Below are 24,423 nucleotides of genomic sequence, written 5' to 3' on the forward strand. Positions count from 1 at the left end.
TCCCGGAGCTACTAAGTTCGATTTGCATCCACACCTAGCCTAATTCGAGCTAGCCATGTCGAATTTAGCGTTACTCCACCTGTCGGGGTGGAGTACCAAATTCGAACTAAAGAGCCCTCTAGTTCGAATTAAATGGCTTCCTGGTGTGGACGGTTGAGCGGTTAGTTCGAATTAACGCTGCTAAATTCGAATTAAAGTCCTAGTGTAGACCAGGCCTTATTCTCTATTCCTTTTTAATGATTCCTAACATCCTGTTTGCTTGTTTGACTGCTGCTGCACACTGCGTGGACATCTTCACAGAACTATCCATGATGACTCCAAGATCTCTTTCCCGATTAGCTAAATTAGCCCCCATCATATCATATGTATAGTTGGGGTTATTTTTTCCAATGTGCATTACTTTACATTTATCCACATTAAATTCCATTTGCCATTTTGTTGCCCAATCACTTAGTTTTGTGAGATTTCTTTGAAGTTCTTCACAGTCTGCTTTGGTCTTAACTATCTTGAGCAGTTTAGTATCGTCTGCAAACTTTGCCACCTCACTGTTTACCCCTTTCTCCAGATCATTTATGAATAAGTTGAATAGGATTGGTCCTAGGACTGACCCTTGGGGAACACCACTAGTTACCCCTCTCCATTCTGAAAATTTACCATTTATTCCTACCCTTTGTTCCCTATCTTTTAACCAGTTCTCAATCCATAAAAGGATCTTCCCTCTTATCCCATGACAACTTAATTTATGTAAGAGCCTTTGGTGAGGGACCTTGTCAAAGGCTTTCTGGAAATCTAAGTACACTATGTCCACTGGATCCCTCTTGTCCACATGTTTGTTGACCCCTTCAAAGAACTCTAATAGATTGGTAACAGAAACCATATTGACTTTTGCCCAACAATTTATATTCTCCTATGTGTCTGACAATTTTATTCCTTAGGCCTTGTCTACACTACAAGACTATTTCGAATCAACTTAGTTCGAATTTGTGGATTCGACCTTATGAAGTTGAATTTGTGTATCCATACTAAATACACTAATTCGAATTTCTGAGTCCACATTCACGGGGCCAGCGTCGACTTTGGAAGCGGTGCACTGTGGGAAGCTATCCCACAGTTCCCGCACTCCCCGTTGCCCATTGGAATGCTGGGTAGAGCCCCCAATGCCTGCTGGGGGAAAAAATGTGTCGAGGGTGGTTTTGGGTAACTGTCATTATTGAACCGTCACTCCCGCCCTCTCTCCTTGAAAGCGCCGGCGGGAAATCTGTTCGCGCCCTTCTCTGGTTGGTTACAGCTCGGACGCCACAGCACTGCGAGCATGGAGCCCACTGCGATCATCGCTGCACTTATGGCCGTTGTCAACTCCTCGCACCTTATCGTCCACCTCTTCCACAGTCAGCTGCTGAGAAATCGGGCGAGGAGGCTCCGGCAGCGCGGTGAGGAGAGTGGCGCAGACCTCTCACAAAGCAGGGTACGCCGCGCAGTGGAGATCATGGTGGCAATGGGTCAAGTTCATGGTGTGGAACGGCGATTCTGGGCCCGGGAAACAAGCACGGACTGGTGGGACCGCATAGTGCTGCAGGTCTGGGATGAATCACAGTGGCTGCGAAACTTCAGGATGCGTAAGGACACTTTCCTTGAACTCTGTGACTTGCTGGCCCCTGCCCTGAAGCGCCAGGACACACGGATGTGAGCAGCCCTGAGTGTGCAGAAGGGAGTGGCCATAGCCCTCTGGAAACTTGCAACGCCAGACAGCTACCGGTCAGTAGCGAACCACTTTGGCGTGGGCAAATCTACCGTGGGGGTTGCTGTGATTCAAGTAGCCCACGCAATCGTTGAGCAACTGCTCTCAAAGGTAGTGACTCTGGGAAACGTCCAGGTCGTCATAGATGGCTTCGCCGCTATGGGATTCCCAAACTGCGGTGGGGCTATAGATGGGACTCACATCCCTATTCTGACACCAGCCCACCAGGCCAGCGAGTACATTAACCGAAAGGGCTACTTTTCAATGGTGCTGCAAGCACTGGTGGACCATAGGGGACGTTTTACCAACATCTTCGTCGGGTGGGCGGGCAAGGTTCATGACGCGCGTGTGTTCAAGAACTCTGGTCTGTTTAGACGCCTCCAGGCAGGAACTTTCTTCCCGGACCACAAAATAACGGTTGGGGATGTGCAGATGCCTACAGTGATCCTCGGGGACCCAGCCTACCCGCTAATGCCCTGGCTCATGAAGCCCTATACAGGCGCCTTGGACAGTGAGAAGGAACTCTTCAACTACCGGCTGAGCAAGTGCAGAATGGTGGTGGAGTGTGCTTTCGGACGTCTTAAGGGGAGGTGGCGGAGCTTACTGACTCACTCGGACATCAGCGAAAAGAATATCCCCGTAGTTATTGCTGCTTGCCGTGTGCTCCACAATGTCTGTGAGAGCAAGGGCGAGACCTTTTTGGCCGGATGGGAGGTTGAGGCAAATCGCCTGGCTGCTGTTTACGCTCAGCCAGACACCCGTGCCGAAAGAATATCCCAGCGGGAAGCGCTGTGTATCCGGGAGGCTTTGAAAGCAAGTTTCCTCGGAGAGCAGGGTAACCTATGACTCTCCACTTGATTTTAAGAGAAGCTGATCCTGAGCCTGTGTCTCTATGTGTTGAGTGAGATCTGCGGTTATATACCCCGTTCTCCAAGTTTCCCCCACTTCCAAAACACGTTTTAAAACAAATTAAATGGAACAGTTATTGTTAATAAATCTTTCTTTTACTTTGCATTTCTGTTCAGGGTTTGAAACATGGACGCATACTGTGCTGGGTACGGTGTGCACTGATGTACAGACCGCTTGTACAATACAGGACGGACAGCCTCCTGCTCCTACATAGGTCTCTGGGGTGGGGGACGGTTTCAAGTGGTTGTGCATGTAGGGGTGGGTTTGCAGGAAGGGGCGAGTGGTGCCGTCTTTGGATAGGGATTTGGATGCAGGCTCTGGGCTGTGGGTTTGGGCGTAGGAAGGGGTGAGGGGTGTGGGGGAAGGGTGAGTATCTGTCCGTGGATGAGGGCTCTTGTTGGGGCTCAGGGCAGCGGAGAGGATCGCGCCTATGGTGGAAGTGCATGGTAAGGGCAGCATGCCTTAACATTAGGGGGTGGCAGGCGCTAGGACCGTGGACAAGCGTACACATCACAGAATGACCCGGGGCAGCATACACCACACAGAGTGACCCTGGTGACTACTGACTGCAGTCTGTGTGTGCCCTGCAGTTGATCCTGCCCCCGATAGTCTGTACCCTGCTAATGTAGGCTATCCCGTGCAATTATAAATCCCCTGCCCCCCCCCTACATACACAGTCTTCTGACACGAAAGACGTGACGGAAAGAGTGAACAACAGCAAACAGCTTTTATTAATCTACTACATAGTGGGGTGATGAAACTTGGATTTGGGACTGGGTGATCCTGTAAGGGAAGCGCTTCTACACAGTTATAGCGTCAGAGGTGTGTGGTACATTAGCGCTCAGCTGTGGTGTAGTGACAGTTCTCACGGCCCCTACCGCCCCTCCGTCTTGTAATTTTCAGTGAGGGGGGGACAGGACTTCTTGGCGTTGGAGGGTGGTTGCAGATACAGTGCAGGGGGGCTCTCTCCTCCTGCCTGCGGTCCTGCAGAACATCAACAAGGCGCCGGAGCGTGTCCGTTTGCTCCCTCATTAGCCCAAGCAGCGTTTGAGTCGCCTGCTGGTCTTCCTGCCGCCACCTGTCCTCCCGTTCGCTGTGTGAGCGCTGCTGCTGAGAGAGGGTCTCCCTCCACTGGCTCTGCTGGGCCGCCTCGGCTCTGGAGCAGGCCATCAGTTCCGCGAACATCTCGTCCCGAGTCTTTTTCTTTCGCCGCCTAATCTGAGCCAGCCTCTGCGAGGGGGATGCCGGGGCAGTCCGGGAAAGAGCAGAAGCTGTGTGATGGGAAACAGTAAGTGATTTCCTTGAACAGATACATGTTTGCGAACAGTGAACACAGTCTAGTCAGTTTCTCTGAACAAGACCATACAGGACACCAAGTTCCACGAGATCTCAGGACAAGTTCGAGATTTCGGAATACGCTCTCATTGGCGGCGCCATTGCACAGGAGAGCGGACAAGTGGGGAGAGACAGCTGAATCCGTCTTGCAGACAGTCCTGGTAAGCCTTAAAGTAGATCATGCTTATCAGTTAGTGGATAGCTGTGCTCTCCTGCTAAAGGCAATCTGGAAAGCAGAAAGGCTTAGCCTTTTCCAGCCCCTCCCGCCAGTGCATGGGAAAGATCAATGTATGCTTGTTCTCTGTGGCCTCCAGCACGTGGCTGTTGAAGTGAGGGTCGTTGTTATGCAACCTAATTTTAAACCATTAACAATAGTAACAATACACTAATTGCCCTACTTAGATGCAGCCTGTCCAGAACGACATCACCCTGAGGCGGGTCACTCGGAGTCAGAGAGAGCGGATGCTAATGGAAGCCCTGCACAGACCAGGACCATATGCAGCAATGCTGGTGGAGGCGATGATTCCTCTCTACATTAGGATGTCCTGGCGCGGAAGAGTGTGCTTCCATGGAGCACCAAATAAGGCACCTCTCCCCAGGAACCTCCTGCGGAGGCTTTTCGAGCAGCTCTCTGAGAGCTTTGTTGAACTGTCCCAAGAGGATTATTGTTCAATCCCTATATGTGTGGACCTACTATTTATATAGTTTGACATTTAAAATTTTTATATAGTATTTCTATTTTTTCTATACCTGTTTTTTAAAAAATAAAAGTTTCCATGTTTATAGCACTTACCGCCTGATCCTTCCCCTGATTCTGAGTCCGGGTTAACGGGCGGGGACGGTTGGTAGGGGATCTCTGTGAGGGTGATGAAGAGATCCTGGCTGTCAGGGCAAGCGGTATTGTGTTCGCTGTCGCCTGCGCCGCCCTCCACAAACCCTTCCTCATCTTCCCCATCGGCGAACATCGCCGAGGAACTGTCCAGGTACACTATGCCATCCTCAGAGTCCACGGTCACTGGTGGGGCAGTGGTGGCAGACCCACCGAGAATGGCATGCAGTGCCTCGTAGAAGCGGCATGTCTGGGGCTGTGCTCCAGAGCGTCCGTTTGCCGCTCTGACTTTTTGGTAACCTTGTCTCAGGTCCTTGACTTTCACGCGGCACTGCATCACATCCCGGCTGTATCCTTTGTCTATCATGGCTTTGGAGACCTTCTCGAAGGTCTTTGCATTCCGCTTGTTGGAGCGCAGCTCCGAGAGCACAGACTCCTCGCCCCACACAGCGATCAGATCCATGACTTCCCGGTCAGTCCATGCTGGGGACCTCTTTCTATTCTTGGATTGCCCGGACTCCTCTGCTGGAGAGCTCTGCATCGTTGCAGGTGCTGCGGAGCTCGCCCCGATGTCCAACCAGGACGTCAGATTCAAAGTGCCCAGACAGGAAAAGGAATTCAAATTTTCCCGGGTCGTTTCCTGTGTGGCTGGTCAGAGCATCCAAGCTCGGACTGCTGTCCAGAGCGTCAACAGAGTGGTGCACTGTGGGATAGCTCCCGGAGCTACTAAGTTCGATTAGCATCCACACCTAGCCTAATTCGAGCTAGCCATGTCGAATTTAGCGCTACTCCACCTGTCGGGGTGGAGTACCAAATTCGAACTAAAGAGCCCTCTAGTTCGAATTAAATGGCTTCCTGGTGTGGACGGTTGAGCGGCTAGTTCGAATTAACGCTGCTAAATTCGACTTAAAGTCCTAGTGTAGACCAGGCCTTACTGTTGTTTCAACTAATTTGCCCGGTACTGACATTAGACTTAATATTCTTGCATGCTGTATGTATGGTAAACGCCCAATGGACTGTACAAATGTGAAGAAAATGTGGGATTAAATTGTGTTTTGAAGCAGACACGTCTGGGGAGTGGGTAAGCAGTTTTTTTCCAGACAAAGGAAAGGCTGATAACTCCATCCAAGTGCAATCAAGGACAACTGGCTATCACAGTCAAGTGGCCATTTATTGGCATAGTGAAGGCTGAAGGGACAGATCAATTTGCATAGTAGAAAGCAACAGCAGGGAAAAAAGAAAGCAGCATGGAACCTTCTCCATCAGACTCCATGGCACGTTTCCTCACAGCGGGAGCACTGGACTCTAAGAAGGATGCATTTCAAAAGTCCACTGGACTATAAAAGAGGAGCAAAGAATTCCAAGTTATCTTTTGCCTAATAAGACAAAAGAAGTGAGGACTTTGGACTTTGTGGGAGATCCTGACCAAAGGGGTGGCCAGCAATCTTGCTGGAAGGAGGTGTGATAAGAATCTTACCTGAAACCAAGACTGTAGTTTTTGTTAAGGCTTAGTCACTAGAAAGTGCTTTTCACTTTTATTTGCTTCTAACCATTTCTGTCTGTATTCTTTACAGTTGAACTCACTTAAAATCCCCTCTCTTTCTGTTAATAAACTTGTTTTACTTTTAATCTAAACCAACCCCATCCTGTGATTGTTGAAGTAATTGTTAATTAAAGTAAAAGCAACAAACTGCTGTGTGTTTTTGTCTCTTTAAAGGAGCAATGGACCTTATTACTTACCTAAGTGTTCCAACAGAAAGCTGGACACTTCAGGGCAGATAATTTTGAGGAAATTCAGGACTGGAGTTGTGTTGGGGTCACTTGACTAGCAGTAACCAAGGTTGGTGGAGACCAGAGTGTGGCTATAGTATAACAAGCAGGCTGCTGGAGTCTGAGTTGCTGAACCAGGGCTGCTTATTGCAGACACTTGTAGCTGTCTGGAAGCATCCAAACAAGGATCTATAGCAGCAGAACATTTTAAGGCACTCAGGGTCACGGGACAAGAGATGAAACAACCTCTCACCAATCTGGGTTGCCCCCCAAAATGTGACACACTCCATAAACAATTGTGTTTTAACCTCAGGACTCTGCCACAAAGGTTTGTGTTGTAGAATCAACATTTGTGGAATGTCTAGTTTAGCATTCCCAAAATATGTATTACCAGGCAGTCAATTAACTCAAGTTAAAGGGAAGCAAAAAATCTAATTTAGACAGATCCTTTAGGAGAAACTCTCATCCAGCAAAACACTTATGTATATGCCTAACTTTAAGCACATAAGAAGTCCTTTTGAAATCAAAGGGCTTAAGGTTATGAGCTTAAGTATTTTGCTAGATGGGAGTCAGAGTGCACATTTCTCATTCAAGGTCAAATTGCCACTTCTTATCAAGAAACCTTTTGTAGGTGGGCCAGATGGACAGGAAAACAGTGAAGCTTACTTCGCAGAATTGTGTTGTATTTAAATTAAGCATGGATCTGTCTAGATGTTAAGAAGTCCCCTTTTTATTGCTACACCATTTTGGAGTTCAGGTGTTTTGCAAAATGAGTTAGAGCCATGGGGCACTTGGGGCAAAAAGGAATGCAGGAACGAGCCCCTTAAAAGGCGGTACTAAGTAGCGGTATTTTTTTCAACCCACTGCATCAAAGAATCCCAAATGACAAAAATATGCATATGTGTTTTAACTGGATAGTGGTTAAACAGAACGACTGTGAAGAGGAGTTACAGTTGGGTATTCAGCTTTAGTTGCTATTGTAAATTGTTAGATTGGCAGTATACAATTTGGTTTTGACTCAAAATATTGTCTAAGGGCAGACTTCTGTTTTGACCAGTTGTGTCTCTTCCCTGTGGTCTCAGAGCCAGAACATTCCAGATAAACAGTATGATGTTACTTTAGTCAAAGCACAGTTTTCCTCCTGCTGCTGACAGTCTGTGCCCCTCACTGAAAGGAAAATTGACACTGTCATCTGTAAGGGTGTATTTCTCTGCATGCTATAATTTTCTTTCATGAAAGACTTGGAGGAGAACTAATTAGAGATATAGTGAGAGCAAAATGGCATCATTTTAGCTCCTGAAGAATATTCCAAGTCCGAGCATTCACAGGCTCAGCACTAGGCTTCGATTTCGGATGTGGGTTATTTAAGGTGACAGAGCAAATCTGGTTCAATGTTCCAGTGACTTTTAATCTTTGTAAAATCAAGATGTTAATAAACAAGGGGCTTTTGTCCTATTTGCAAATGCTATGGAAGCTGTAAATAATATCCACGTGGCCATTTACTGATGCATAAATATTTATACAGTAACAAGGACATCTGACAAGAGCTGGGGATCCTTAGGAAATGTTGTGGTCTGACAGCCAGAAGATCTCGTTCCTATGACTGGCAGGTACATTAGCTTTTGCCTCTGTTGAGGTTGTTTTAAACTTCTCAGTTCTGTCTGTTATCTTTTGCTCAGCAAGTTCATATAATTCACTCAGCACCCTGGCGGTCAGAAGTTCAGAGGGTGTCAGGCAGCAGCTTCCGTTAAATAACTCTTCCCAACACAAAATAAACTGCTGCACAGCACACACCAGCAAACATGACTATTAAACTATTTGTGACCATGGAAATCTATCCACACCTATGTGCCACAGATTCTGTGAAATGAACAAAAAATGGTCCCTTACTTCTTCATCTTTTGCTAGTATTTATTTGTAGTGTTGATAGTGAAGTGAATGAGATGTTTTCTAGACCTGTGGTTCCCAAACTTTTTAGTACCGTGGCTTCCTTACAGATATTTTCAAACTTGGTGGCTCTCCTCCACCAAATAACATTTTTTTTAAACTACCCCAGTACCTAGAAAAGAGTTCAGGACATAGATTCAAGAGGGACACTGGTGTTCAGATGGTTTTGAGATTGTATTCAGTTACATATAGTTTGTTTAACTATATACTATGATCTAATCTGTTTTTTTAAGCTATATAATTTGAAAATATGGATTTTGGATGTGTTCAGACACAGCCTAAGATTTTAGTAAGACGAATGGGCCCGGTTTGAACTGCATAGTTGCACAGCATTTGGTTGACCCTCTGATAGTGCCAGACATAAGTCATTTTCAAAGTTTAAATGATTTGTATGTTTAGTTAAGAACATACGAGGGCCATACTGGGTCAGACCAATGTAGCCCACTAACCTGTCTTCTGATAGTGGCCAATGCCATGTGCTTCAGAAAGAATAAAAAAACAGACAATCATCGAGAGATCCATCCCCTGTCATCAACTCCCAGCTTCAGGCATTCAGAGGCTAGACATACCCAGAGCATGAGGTTGGATCCCTGACCATCTTGGCTAATAGCCATTGATGAACCTGTCTTCCATGAACTAATCTAACTCTGTTTTGAACCCCATTATAGTTTTGGCCTTCACAACATCCCCTGGCAATGAGTTCCACAGGTTGACTGTGTGTTGTATGAAGAAATACTTTCTTTTGTTTATGTTAAACCTGCTACCTATTAATTTCATTGAGTGACCCCTAGTTCTTGTGTTATGTGAAGGAGTAAATAACACTTCCTTATTCACTTTCTCCATACCAGTCATGATTGTATAGACCTCTATCATATCTCCTCTTAGTCCTCTCTTTTCAAATGGAAAAATCCCAATTTTTTAAATCTCTCCTCATACAGAAGCTGTTCTATACCCTTAGTAATTTTTGTTGCTCTTCTCTGTACTGTTTCCAATTCTAATATATCTTTTTTGAGGTGGGGTGACCATAACTACATGCAATATTCAAGGTGTGAGTGTACCATGCATTTATATAGTGGTATTATGATATATTCTATCTTATTATCTATCCCTTTCTTAATGCTTCCTAACATTGGTAGCTTTTTTTACTACTGCTGCACACTGAGTGGATGTTTTTTAAGAGAACTATCCACAATGATTCCAAGATCTCTTTCTTAAGTGCTAATGGCTAATTTAGATTCAATCATTTTGTATGTGTATTTGGGATTGTTTTCCATTGTGCATTACTTTGCATTTATCAACATTATCTGTGGTTTCCACAGACATCATTGCTGAATACCTGGTCAGAGAAATAACTGGAAGTGAACGGAAGCAGCACTTTCATAGTTCATCACTGAGTTCTTTGTACTGTCCTTTAAAATAAATCCAAAATTCCTGGTTTGTTAGATTTGAAAATTTAAGGCATTTTGAATCTGATATCTGGAGATTCATGTTTAACTCCAGAAAAATATTCATCAGAATGGGAAGACAATTCAGACAAATAAGTTAATATTTGGTCTTTAATAGCATTTTGATCTCTTTCACTCTGTGCTTTTAAAAAAAATCTAATAACACTGGAAACATCTGAGTACTCCCTTTTCAATGAGTCATTTCCAAAGATAAAGCTTCTACATGAATGTCTCTGATTTTCTCTTTCAGATATAGTATATTGGTATTCGAACCTTGAAGTGTTAGGTTCAGTGCACTCAATTTGCCAAATATATCTACATAACAAGCTAATGTAGTCTAGAAGTCCACATTACACATGTAATATACAAGGTCTGTTTTCATAAGGAGGAAAATTCTGATTTTTGTCATGCAATTCAAAGACCTGTTGTAACACTTTCCCATATGAAAATCACCTGACTTCACCATGAAACAGAGCTTGTCTCTTCACACAGCATACAAAACTTTGTGTTCATTGCCCAGGATTTTTAAAAATTGTTAATTTTATAAACAATGTTGAGGGCCTCATGTACTTCAGGATGCAACTTCTTTGATGCCAAAGTTGGTGATAAATCATGCAATGTGTCCAAATTGCTGCTGGTGCCACTTTCTATACATGTGCTACAACTCCACTCTTTCTTCTGCTCTGACTGCTTCCCCATCTGTGTGCAGCCCCCCACACATACTCCCTTTAAGACCTTCACCCACTGTGAATTTATTGAGGATCTTGAATATTTCCTCACTGGTTGTTTGGGTTGGGATTTCTTTGCAAAATAAAAGTTATTTGTCTGCTTTGACAAATCTCATATAACACAGAAACTGATGGTATGCCTGTGGATTCATCAAGCTGCAGTGCAAAATACTGACTCTTCTTAACTTGTTCTACCAACTGGTCCTGGGCATTTTCTGCAAGGTCATCAGGGCACAGACGGATAGTATTGTTTGACATAGGAATGGTTTTCAGTGCCATGGCTGCTTGTTCCTCAGTCCTAATTCTACGGCTGCTGGAAATAGAAGGGTCTAACCAAAGGTGTGTGCTTGTTTTCATTTTGCAGTTCACATGGCAACAATATATGGTGCTTCTAAGGCTTTTTGAGGAACAGTTGTTTCTTTAGACATGTTTTTTTTCCTGCTTAAATGATCCTTGTTTCTAAAGGGAAAAGAATCACAGCTCTTGTTTACGAACTCAGGAGGCTTGGTTACTAAATGTCCCTGTAGTTTCCATGGCCTCAGCCTTACATTTACTAATACTTGAAAACAAATGACTCATTTTGGCTGTGGACTTCCTGCAGTAATATCGAGACATGAAAATGCAAACATAATGTGACTATCGTTGCATTGACTACTTTTCTTCCTTTTCTGATTTAATTTTATTAAAATCACCATCTTCAGCTGAAACTTTGCTACATGTAGGCTTAGCACTTGGTAAAAACAGTTCCATTATATAGACAAGATGTACCTGTCTCTCCCTCAGCCCCTTTCCTGTCTGCCACCGTTGCTGCTGGCACTGAGAGCCTATTTGCCCTCCAGTAGGGGGCTTTCAGCCAAGAAACATCCTGCTGAATGCTTCCCCTAGTGGGAAGTCTCTGTGTGGAAGGCCCCTTGCAGGTGTGGGGGGCACATAGAGACTTCCAGCCTTGGCAGCTGCAGCGGCATAGATCCATAGATAAGATGTAGGTGATTGTTAAGCTAGTTTAATAGTCTCTTAATTAGAAAAAACAACAGGCATATCAATTTAAAAAATATTTCCCAAACATCCGTGGCTCCCCATGCATCCTTGGCTCACAGTTTGGGATGAACTGTTCTAGCAAAAGAAGTAGAAAATGGCCAACAAATAATTGAAATGATTTTGTGCTCTCTGTGTTGCTTTGCCATTTAAAGATGGAGCTCACACGCTGTTCTATTGTGCTGTTAATGATACTGACAGACTGCACAGCTACTCTGGGTTGCATTACCACTGAAGCAGAGCCTTGCATGAGCCAGGAAGAAAGAGTAGCAGCATATATCCTTGAAAAAGCTGAGAAGTCTGCTTCTCTCTCCACTTCCCCATTCCTTTTGACTTATGCTGTGCCTCTTTTTGAAGCAACATGTCAGCCTCCGCCCTGAAAATGAGTAGTTCACTACCTCCGCAGTACTTTCAATTCTCCTGACTAAAGGCAGCCCCAGGACTGAGTACACACTCATCACACACACTGGCATTTTGAGTTGCTAATGCAGCATTTCCAGCATGTTCTACATAAGCCATGCTTAAATTGCTCTGTTTTGCATATTGTTATGTTTTCCATGCATAAAAGTGCAACCATTTACATTCAGTCTGACTGACTTTAATTTGTAAAATAATAAAACAGAAAACCAAAGTAAAACCTCCATGAGAGCACAGTGGGTGCCTCCTCTATAACAAGGCTGCATCTGAATTCAGTGCAAAATGGCAATTAGCTCTGCAGACAGTGGACTTGTAGATATTTAAAGGTGCAAGACTGAAAAAAAATAACTAGTATATAGTTGCATACAGCAAATTTAAGAAAAGCTATCCATAAAATGCTGTGGTTAGAAAGCATTTCAGGATGATAATTTTCTAGTGCTCACAGGTTAGCCTATACGTGGAAATTAATACTAAAACCCCATGTATAACAGCGACAGACCCTGGTCGTCATCGGGCAGGATGGAACCTGGGAACCTCTGAAGCTAAATGCTCAAGCCTCTACATTGCATGAGCTAAAAGCCACACTGCCCTTGTAGCAGACTAATTAATCTCTCTTTAAGTGGTCTCGGTGCCACTAGATGGGACAGAACACCACACCCAGGAGGTGTGTGGGGTACACATGCTTCATTGTTTCTGACAAACTTAAAGCTGACTTTATAGGCACAAACAATGCAAGTGACTGCCTGGAACACTGCCCTATTCGATTGCTCAATGGTCTTCCATTGATTTAACAACTCATGGGTTGGGCAGCTTTTTCCATTCTGACAGTGGGACTAACAGAGGAGGAAATGTCTTGCCACCACTCCTCCTTCTCCTCCTCCAGCTGTGGAAATCAAGGAGGAGGAATCTCAGTCGAATTTCACAGTCTTCTTCAGCAACTTGGGAGTCCCACAGCCAAAAGATCATCTGTGAAAAACTGAACTATCACATGCAGTGAAAGAGGCGTTTAGTCAGTTGCTTCAGGGATAAAAGCTTTTGGTTAATTTCACTGATAAGCTCTGGCAGCATTGTCCTTCTCCAGCAATGCAGAGAAGCCATAAATCCAGGTTAAGTGGCTGGTTAAACTGGATTTACAGCTGCTTTGTGTAACTGGAGTTGTGCAAAACAGTCAACGGGTACTGGTAAATTGAGCTCTATCATTTTAGGTCATTTTCTATAAAGAACATAATTTAATTCTGTAGAAGCATGCTGTAAGGTGGTGGAAAGACATAACAGAAGAGCAAACAGACAGTTGCAGTCAGGAAGATCTTTTCAATGCAAAGTAAAATCAGCAGACATCAAAAGTAAAGAACTTCCCAGCTTGGGATTCGTCCCAGTGCACGTCTTGTAATGTGTGTGGTTTCTTTACACAATTTTTGTACAACTTTTGATACTTATGCACAGCATCTTCTAGAACTGTTGACTCCTTTGTGTGTTTCTAGCAGAATCCATGCAAATACATAGTAATAGTAAACCATGGTTATTCAGCCTCCATTGCAGATTAAGTATGACACAGAGTAAGAGAGGAAAAAAATCCAGGCGTATATTTATATGTGGGCCACCTAATTCAGCTGTTAAATTAGCTTCATAGATAACTAATCCATCACCTAAACTGCACCTAGGGAAGGCCATGTTACTGGTTGAAAAGAATGAAATAATATTCCAACATGTATATGAGCTTGTATGATATTAGATTATATTATGTCTCAAATAACACATATGATCATGTAATTAAAGTAAGTCAGATCCACCAGCTGAGGAGCCTAAATACCTTTGTGGATCTGGGCCTTAGTGCTTATGCACCAAGACAAAAGTTAAGGTGGTGGGTGCATAAAATCTTAACTATCTTTTCTTGATGTTTGGGTGGGTACCTGTATAAACTTTGCTCTTAATTAGAACATAAGAATGGCCATACTGGGTCACACCAAAGGTCCATCTATCCAGTATCCTGTCTTATGACAATGGCCAATGTTAGGTGCCCGATAGGGAATGAACAGAACAGGCAATCATCAAGTGATCCATCCTCTGTTGCCCATTCCCAGCTTCTGGGAAACAGAGGCTGGGGACACCATCCCTGCCAATCCTGGCTAAGAGCCATTGATGGACCTATCCTCCATGAACACATCTAGTTCTTTTTTGAACCCTCTTATAGTCTTGGTCTTCACAACATCCTCTGGCAAGGAGTTCCACAGGTTGACTGTGCATTGTGTGAAAAAAATACTTCTTTTTGTTTTAAACCTGCTGCCTGTTAATTTCATTTGGTGACCCCTAGTTCTTGTGTTATGAGAAGGAGTAAACAGCACTTCCGTATTTACTTTCTTCACACCAGTCATGATTTTATAGACCTTTATCATAGCCCCCTTAGTCGTCTCTTTTCCAAGCTGAAAAGACCCAGTCTGATAATGTTATTTGTTTGGCATTATAAGAATTTGAGTAAACTGTTCACTAGAGAGGCATTTAGCTGCAAATCTATAGTTACCTTATTCCAGCACCAACACAGTGCTGAGCGATTCCTATGTAAATCCTTTACAATGAAAATTGATGGTAATTCTGTGAGTATGATGCTAAAATATGAGATTAAAAGACAAGAGCAAAGCCATCCTAATTTATGTTAATTTCATGTTAGTCTTGATATCTCAAGAAGGCTATTTCCCACATTAAAAAATTTGGCATGTCTGGATGCAATTATTTCCAGTAGGGAAAAAAGGCTCATAAAGACTGAAAGCCATCAAAGAATCCTGAGGAGACACAGAGGAAACCACACAAAAAATCTTACAGTGGGTATGAAATTAATCCATATCAGCTCAGTAGTTTCATGTCAGTGAAAGTCAAAGGAGGTCTCACTACAGTTTGGTGCTTATAACTTTGCAAATTATTCCACCTTTAAAGACTATAAAAATTAAGTATTTTAAAACTCTTGAAATTAATATTTTCTTTGAGATAAATTAGTACAGTCTAAGGCCATGATTTTCAAAATTGACTAATGATTTTGCATGACTTAATTTTTGGACACTCAACTTGAGATGCCATAAAAGGGGCTGATTTTCAAAGGGTGTGGACTGGGTCCTTTCTGAAAAGAAGGTCCCTTTAAAGAATCTCAGGTTAGTCACCCAAAATCACCAATCACTTTTGAAAATCTTAACCTAATTCTTTAATTGGAAACGTGCTTATGTTCTAGTTGTAATAATATTCTCTCCTTCTTAGGTACACAATTACCACAATGATGTGTATAGTGTCAATATGTGGATACGTTGGTAAAATAGCCTGTTTGTAACATAATCCTTAGGATATGGACCATTGCCCAGCATAATCCTTAAGATATGAACCAGCTAGCGAACAGGGGACCACAAACAGGGGAGTGTGAGAGGGAGTCTGTAAGAGGGAGACATAATAAAGTCACTAGGGTTAGGAAGGGCTGCATTGCCAGTGCCAATGCTGCTCCTGTCTCTTCCACCTACGCCTGTATCCAGACAAAGAACCTAACCACGGATGCCTCTACCCAGATCCCAGTGCAGATTTGCAGAGACTGTGGCCTGCATTTTCCACTCACAGAAAGCCAGGCTGGGGGACTATCCAGTATGAAAGGTGCCTGCTGGTGGAAGCTCTCAGGAAGCAGGTGGGAGAGATACAAGAGGAGGTGGCTAGGCTGAGGAGCATCTGTGCCCATGAGGAATTACTTGAGCGTATTCATATGGAGAGGTCTAAGACTGAGGAAGCTATCCAGCTACAGAGGATTGCTATCACACCACCAGGGGAGGAGGATATTGCTCTGTCACAGGGAGGACACTGTCTGCTGGTTACTTCTGTCAGCAGGCAGTGTTCCACCCCTACTCCCACCCCACCCCACCATGGTGATGGAAAACTGTTATGCTGCCCTGGTAGAGCGCAATGAGGAATCACCCCCAAAGGAGGAGGAGGAGAAGCCATGTACCCCCAAGGCTGGAAGGATTGCAGCCACCACTCCCAGGAGGAAACGTAGGATAGTGGTGGTTGGTGACTCTCTTCTGAGAGGGACAGAGGCACCTGTTACCCAAAATTGGGCCAGCTAATAAGCTTAGGGAGGACTAATAACCCACCAGAGTTTGGCAGAAAGCAGCACGTTTATTATATTGATAGATAAGCTCAAAAGAAGTGTATGTGTGTGTGTCGGGGGTCACATTTACACTTGCATACTCACACTCCCAGGACAGGCATGGCACTGGAGATGTTAGGATCCTTCAAGGTAAGTCTAGTTCCCAGGTGTCTTCCCTCTCTGTAGCCGCAGTACAAGTGGTGGCAGCAGAGGAGGAGCTGGAGCGGGAAGAAGTAGAGAATGCTGCTCTGAGCCAGGCAGTTACCTGCCTGAAGGACAGGGCTGCCCAGAGGGGGGGGCAAAGGGGGCAATTTGCCCCGGGCCCCGGGCTCCGCAGGGGCCCCCAAGAGAACAGCGGAGGCTCCCGCCTCCGCCCCTCTCCTGGAGCCTTAGCGCATCAAGCGCCCTGTCTCCAGCAGAGCCCCTGAGCCCCACCCCGCTCAGAGCCGCGTGGTAAGGGGGCGGGGCTGGGAGCTCCGGGCTGAGCTCTGCTCCCTCCGCTGGGCCCGGAGCTCACAGCCCCGCCCCCTCACCACGCGGCTCTGAGCGGGACGGAGCTCAGGCGCCGCCGGAGGCACGCTGCGGCTGTTCAGCCGAGGCGCTGAGGCTGCGCGTGAGGAGGGAGCCAGGGGTAAGAGGCTGGGGCCGGGGGGGTTGGCTAAAGGGCAGGGAGCCCTGGAGACAGTCAGGGCAGAGGTTGGGGGAGGGGGCAGGGAATGGGGGGGTTGGATTGTGGGTGTTCTGGGGGGGGTGGATAGGGTCAGGGCCGCCCAGAGGGGGCGGGGCAAGAGGGCGCAGGAGCTTCTTCGCTCCCGGTCTTCGCCAGCAGGGGGTCCTTCCGCTCCGGGGCGGAAGGACCCCCCACTGGCGAATTACCGCCGAAGCGGGACCCGCCGCCGAAGTTCAGCTCGGTCTTCGGCGGTAATTCGGCGGTGGGGGGCCCTTCCGTTCCGGGACCCACCACCGAAGTGCCCCGAAGACCCGTGGCGGAGGGCCCCCCGCCGCCGAATTACCGCCGAAGACTGGGCTGCACGTCGGCGGCGGGTCCCGCTTCGGCGGTAATTCGGCGGCGGCGGGCTCCCGCCACGGGTCTTTGGGGCACTTCGGCGGCGGGTCCCGGAACGGAAGGGCCCCCCGCCGCCGAAGACCCCGGGCCCCCGGAATCCTCTGGGCGGCCCTGCTGAAGGATCTGGTCCTGGGGGGTTCTGCCTGGGAGAACAGGATCCAGGAAGTTTATTCAGCCTGAGTCGCCACCGTTGGGGTGAAAGGCCCGGGGTGTGAGGGACCATATGATGATTGGGACGGGGATATCTGGTATGATCTGGATCCCCCGGATCCTGACCCTGGATGGTCGGACCCCAGACACTGTGTTGCGGCAGTCCGGAGAGTGGTCCTAAACTATGGGCCTGTGCCCGCAGGGGGTGGGACAGCCCCAAGTACCGGACACACTGTGACAGAGACCGAGTTGACTCCTGTGCAAGCAATAGAGTTAGCAAAAACCCTGGGTAGGATAGATAATACCCCGGTGGGAAAATGGATACACCGCGAACAACTCAAACGAGCAGGGTCTGCCGTGGTGGGAGCACTGTGCTAATTTGTTTCTAAGGGTACGTCTACACTTACCTGCCGGTTCGACGCGGAGAGTTCGACTTTTTGGAGTTCGAACTATCGCGTCTGATCTAGACGCGATAGTTCGAACTCCGGAAGCGCCGCGGTCGACTCCGGTACTCCACCTCGGCAGAAGGAGTTGGCGGAGTCGACGGGGGAGCCGCGGAGTTCGACCCCGCCACGTGTGGACGGGTGAGTTGTTCGAATTAGGGTACTTCGAATATAGCGTAGCTGAATTTGCGTACCCTAATTCGAACCCCCTTCTTAGTGTAGACCAGGCCTAAGCTTCTATCTTTCAGCCTCTGAACCGGAACATCAGGAGAGCTGGTACCAGCTGAAAAGTTATATAAATACCATAGTTATAATGTCGCGACAAAGTCTGTGTTCAGTGTTCTGTGTTTCATGTTCTGTGTTTCATGTTCTGTGTCTGTCTCTGGTGGGTGTCCTGTGCTAGCATTGGGTCCAGAGAAAGAGGGGATAATACACTAGACAGGGTAAATGCCTCTTCCTCTCTCTACTTCCCCCATCTCCAACCAAATTGTCAATCACATCTACCTCTGTCCAAAAGACTTTGGTCCCCAATGCATCAGGTTTATTTTTTGTTAGGTTTTCTATAGTTCAGGAATTGTACTCCCAGGTGGAACCGCCCCTGGCATCCGGGGTCTGCCCCTTTCTTTTGGAGCCATTCTAACAGCACCCCGGGCAACAGCGCCACTCCCCAAGGGGGGGGGTCTTCTCACTCATGCTGCTTTGCCTTTTCCTTCCCCTTACCCCACAGTGGCATATTTAGCAGCAGCATCCTTTTCTCCCTGCAGTGGGTTGCTAGCCTACCACTTTTTCACACAGGCTTGAGCCGGACACACTCAAGGGGCTACCGGGGGGCACCAGGGGACCCCTACTCTTTGGTCAAATCCTCCACTAAGCTGCCTGCATTCGCCACCATTAATGTTACTTGAAATTGGACCAGCTAATAAGCTTAGGGGGGAATAATGACCCACTAGAGTATGGCAGAAAGCAGAAAAGCTCAAAAGAAGGGGTCACACTCACACTTGCATACTCACACTCCCAGGACAGGCACGGCACTGGAGATGTCAGGATCCTTCAAGGTAAGTGTCTCACAGCGCAGTGATGGACGGTGCAATGAAGGTAAGTCTTCCTGAGGCACGATGAAATGCAACGTAGCTAACCACTGGCCAGGCAGTCCAGGTGTAGGGCCTTTATGGGAGGTACAATCTTGTGAGTGCACTCCTGAGCACATGGCCCCTTCCCCTTTTAAGGACCTGCTCCTTATGGCCTGCGACTAGACATGACTTGGCCACGTCTGATTGGTCACACTCTACCTCGGGCAGTGTCCATGCATTGGGTGTGTGATCGCTGCCTAATTAGAGTTCCAGACACCTTGTCTACCTGGGAGCTCTTCTGAATTTCCAGCTGTACAAGCAGCTCATTCATCCCACAAGCATTCTAGGAGGAAGAGAGTAGGGGTAAAGCCACTTCACAGGTATTCAAAGAGGGAGAGGAGACAAAACGAGGGGGAGTGTAACAGACCTTTTGAGCACACAAGTTATACATAGCATACAGATCATTGCTGCTCCTACAACAGCTGTTGCCCTGGCATGGCATCCTGGGAGGTATGCTGCCTGCCAGGGGCCCATATCTGAGACATTACAAAACGATTGTCGAGGATCACCTGGCCCTCTGACAACTACCCCATACTACTCATCCATGTGGGCACTCATGATCCTGCGAGGTATGACCCTCAGCAGATCAGAAGTGACTACATGGCTCTGGGAATAAGGGTGAAGGAGTTGGGAGTGCAGGTGGTGTTCTTTTCGATCCTTCTGGTCAAAGGTAGGGCTCAGGCAGAGACAGGTGCATCCTGGAGGTGAATGCCTGGCTATGAGGATGGTGTTGACAGGAAGGCTTCAGTTTCCTTGACCACGGGATGCTGTTCAAGGAAGAAGGACTCCGAAGCACAGATGGGGTCCCCCTATAGAGGAAGGGGAAGAGCACATCTGGATACAGACTGGCTAACCTAGTGAGGAGGGCTTTAAACTAGGTTTGAAGGGGACATGTGACCAAAGCCCACAGGTAAGTCAAAAACATGGAGACCTGGGAGAAGGGTCAGAATTTGCAGGGAGCATGGGCTGTTATAGCAGGGATAAGGGAATGACGAGACAGAACTGTGGGAGGAGGGAATCAAATCAGTATCTTAGGCCTGGTCTACACTGGGGAGGGGGGCGGGAATCGATCTAAGTTACGCAACTTCAGCTACGTGAATAACGTAGCTGAAGTCGATGTACTTAGATCTACTTACTGCGGTGTCTTCACTGTGGTAGGTCAACTGCTGCCACTCTCCCATTGACTCTGCCTATGCTTCTCGCTCTGGTGGAGTACCAGAGTCAACGAGAGAGCGCTCGGTGGTCGATTTATCGCATCTTCACTAGACGCAATAAATCAACCCCTGCTGGATCGATCGCTCTGGAGGTAAGTGTAGACATGCCCTTAGATGTCTCTATACTAATGTGAGAAGTATGGGGAATAAGCAGGAAGAACTAAAAATGCTAGTAAATTAACACAACTATGACATAGTTGGCATCACAGAGACTTGGTGGGATAATATGCATGACTGGAATATTGGTATAGAAGGGTACAGCTTGCTCAGGAAGGACAGGCAGGGAAAAAAGGAGGAAGTGTTGCCTTATATATTAAAAATGTACACACTTGGACTGAGGTTGAGATGGAAATAGAAGACAAACTTGTTGAAAGTCTCCAGGTAAGGATAAAAGGGGTAAAAAACAAGCGTGATGTCATGATAGGGATCTACTACAGACCACCTAACAAGGAAGAAGAGGTGGATGAGGTTTTTTTTTAAACAACTAACAAAATCATCCAAAGCGCAGGACTTGGGGGTGATGGGGAACTTCAACTACCCAGACATCTGTTGGGAAAATAACACAGCAGAGTACAGATTATCCAACAAGTTCTTTGAATGTATTGGAGAAAAATTTTTATTTCAGAAGGTGAAGAAGGCAACTACGGGAGAGGCTGTTCTAGATTTGATTTTGACAAATAGGTAGAAACTGGTTGAGAATTTGAAAGTGGAAGGCAGCTTGGGTGAAAGTGATCATGAAATGGTAGAGTTCATGATTCTAAGGAATGGTAGGAGGGAGAACAGAAAAATAAAGACAATGGATTTCGAGAAGGCAGACTTTAGCAAACTCAGGGAGTTGGTAGGTAAGGTCCCATGGGAAGCAAGTCTAAGGGGAAAAACAATTGAAGACAGTTGGCAGTTTTTCAAAGAGACATTATTAAGGGCACAAGAGCAAACTATCCCACTGTGTAGGAAAGATTAGAAAGTATGGCAAGAGACCACCTCCTTGCTTAAGCAGGAAATCTTCAATGATCTAAAAATTAAAAAAAAGTCCTACAAAAAGTGGGAACTAGGTCAAATTATGAAGGCTGAATATAAATAAATAACACAAGTATGTAGGGACAAAATTTGAAAGGCCAAGGCACAAAATGAGATCAAACTAGCTAGAGACATAAAGGGTAACAAGAAAACATTCTACAAATACATTAGAAGCAAGAGGAAGACCAAAGACAAGGTAGGCCCATTACTCAATGAGGGAGAGGAAACAATAACAGAAAATGTGAAAATGGAAGAGGTGCTTAATGACTTCTTTGTTTCAGTTTTCACCAAGAAGGTTGGTGGTGATTGGATGTCTAACATAGTGAATGCCAGTGAAAATGAGGTATGATCAGAAGTTAAAACAGGGAAGGAACAAGTTAAAAATTACTTGAACAAGTTAGATGTCTTCAGTTCACCAGGGCCCGATGAAATGTATCCTAGAATACTCAAGGAGCTGACTGAGGAGATATCTGAACCGTTAGTGATTATCTTTGAAAAGTCATGAAAGACAGGAGAGATTCCAAAGGACTGGAAAATGGCACTATATTTACCCATCTATAAAAAGCAAAATAAGGACAACCCAGGGAATTACAGACTAGTCAGCTTCACTTCAGTACCGGGAAAGATAATGGAGCAAATCATTAAGCAATCAATTTGCAAACATCTAGAAGATAATAAGGTGATGAGTAACAGTCAGGATGGATTTGTCAAGAACAAATCATGTCAAACCAACCTGATAACTTTCTTTGACAGGGTAACAAGCCTTGTGGATAGGGGGGAAGTGGTAAATGTGGTATATCTTGACTTTAGTAAAGCTTTTGCTACTGTCTCACATGACCTTCCCATAAACAAACTAGGGAAATGCAACCTAGATGGAGCTACTATAAGGTGGGTGCATAACTGGTTGGAAAACCATTCCCGGAGAGTAGTTATCAATGGTTCATAGTCATGCTGGAAGGGCATAACGAGTGAGGTCCTGCAGGTATCAGTTCTGAGTCTGGTTCTGTTCAATATCTTCATCAATGATTTAGATAATAGCATAGAGAGTACAGTCATAATGTTTGCAAATGATACCAAGCTGAGAGGGGTTGCAAGTGCTTTGGACAAACTGGAGAAATGATCTGAAGTAAATAGGATGAAATTCAATAAGGAAAAATGCAAACTACTCCACTTAGGAAGGAACAATCAGTTGCACACATACAAAATGGGAAATGACTGCTTAGGAAGGAGTACTGCAGAAAGGGATCTGGGGGTCAGAGTGGACCTCAAGCTAAATATGAGTCAATAGTGTAACACTGGTGCAAAAAAAGTGAACATCATTCTGGGATGGATTAGTAGAAGTGTTGTTAGCAAGACGTGAAGTAATTCTTCTCTACTCAGCGCTGATTAGGCCTCAACTGGAGTATTGTGTCCAGTTCTGGGCGCCACTTTTCAGGAAAGATGTGGACAAATTGAAGAAAGTCAAGAGAAGAACAAAAAAATTATTAAAGGTCTAGAAAACATGATCTATGAGGGAAAATTGAAAAAATTGGATTTATTTAGTCTGGAAAAGAAGACTGAGAGGGGACATGATAACAGTTTTCAAGTACATAAAAGGTTGTTACAAGGACGAGGGAGTAAAATTGTTCTTCTTAACCTCTGAGGATAGGACAAGAAGCAATGGACTGAAATTGCAGCAAGGGAGGTTTAAGTTGGACATTAGGAAAAACTTCCTAACTGTCAGGGTGGTTAAGCACTGGAATACATTGCCTAGGGAGGGTTGTGGAATCTCCATCATTGGAGGTTTTAAAGAGCATATTAGACAAACACCTATCAGGGATGGTGTAGATAATACTTAGTCCTGCCATGAGTGCAGGGGACTGGACTAAATGACCTCTTAAGGTCCCTCCAGTCCTATGAGTCTATGATTATGAAATCTCCTGGTAAGCCACATCTGTTGCAATACCTAGAACAAATAGGGCTAAGGTAAATTTGCTGCACAACATCCAGTCAGAATTTCCTTGGTTTTGTAAGTTTATATTTTAACTAAGGATGGACCCAGAGCCATGAAGTTTGGATTGATATCTGCATTCTCCCAACATTCTGAGCAGTTAAGATCTAGAATCTTGGTTCAGATGAATTTTAAATCTCAACATTTTTATTTTCACAGTTGGCGCTTACTTTGATTTTTAATGTTGCTGGCAATTGGGCATGGTGCATTACATTGATGTTGTATAGTATAATGAAATAAGACTGGCAGAGCTTGATGTGAGAATAACCTTGTGTCAAGCAGAAAACTCTAAAACAACAACAACAAAATAAAATCCTTTGTCTTAATAAACTGGGAGAACTAACTGTAACTCTAACTGCTGGCATTCAGAGTTCAAAAGGAACTTGGTTTTAAAGAAAGCCACCTACTTAATGAGCTCTCAGGTTTCTCCTACTTTTCTACAAGTTCTTTGTAATTAATGAGCACAAATACAGCACACTCAATTAATGGCTAATATTCTTCCACTCCCAATGGATACAACAGTAAGAAACTATTCCAGCAAATAGGTTCCAGCAAAACCCTTAACTCTTCATTAAGTGGATGAGTGAGAAATACGCTGATTTCTCATCCTGATTTCAGGTTGGGAGGGGGAGGAAGTTACACACAGATTTTATTTGCTGAAATAAGCTGTCTAGACAACATGTAAGAGGTCTTTTTTTTTCCTGTCTGCATGCAGATATATTTGGTCATCAGTTTGCGCTATTTCCAAATTAAGATAATTTAAGATAGATTGAAATACTCCTGCGTTTTATTTTTCTGTCTTTTTTTTTTTTTTGGCTAGGACGTATTAAGTGTGTTTCCAGCATATTTTTTTTAAGTGGAAGATAAATCAGAATGTTGGCCCTCCTCATTAGCTCTCAGGTGGAGCAAGCCACAGACATGAGAATGTTCCATTTCATTACAACCAGAGAAATAACCTGAGGCCAGACAGATTAAAATTATGGCTCTTTATTACCAATAGTTCTTTCGAATTGTCACATTTGCTATGACATTGGCACTTCCTGGTGACTGATGACTGTTTATGTTATTGTAGCAATACAGCCCTGAGCAGCCTTTAACAAAAAACGGGTTCTCTTAAACGGAGGTGGTGGAAACTCAGATTGAATGGTG

Source organism: Mauremys mutica, chromosome 1, assembly GCF_020497125.1.
Source record: "Mauremys mutica isolate MM-2020 ecotype Southern chromosome 1, ASM2049712v1, whole genome shotgun sequence".
Classification (NCBI taxonomy): Eukaryota; Metazoa; Chordata; order Testudines; family Geoemydidae; genus Mauremys; species Mauremys mutica.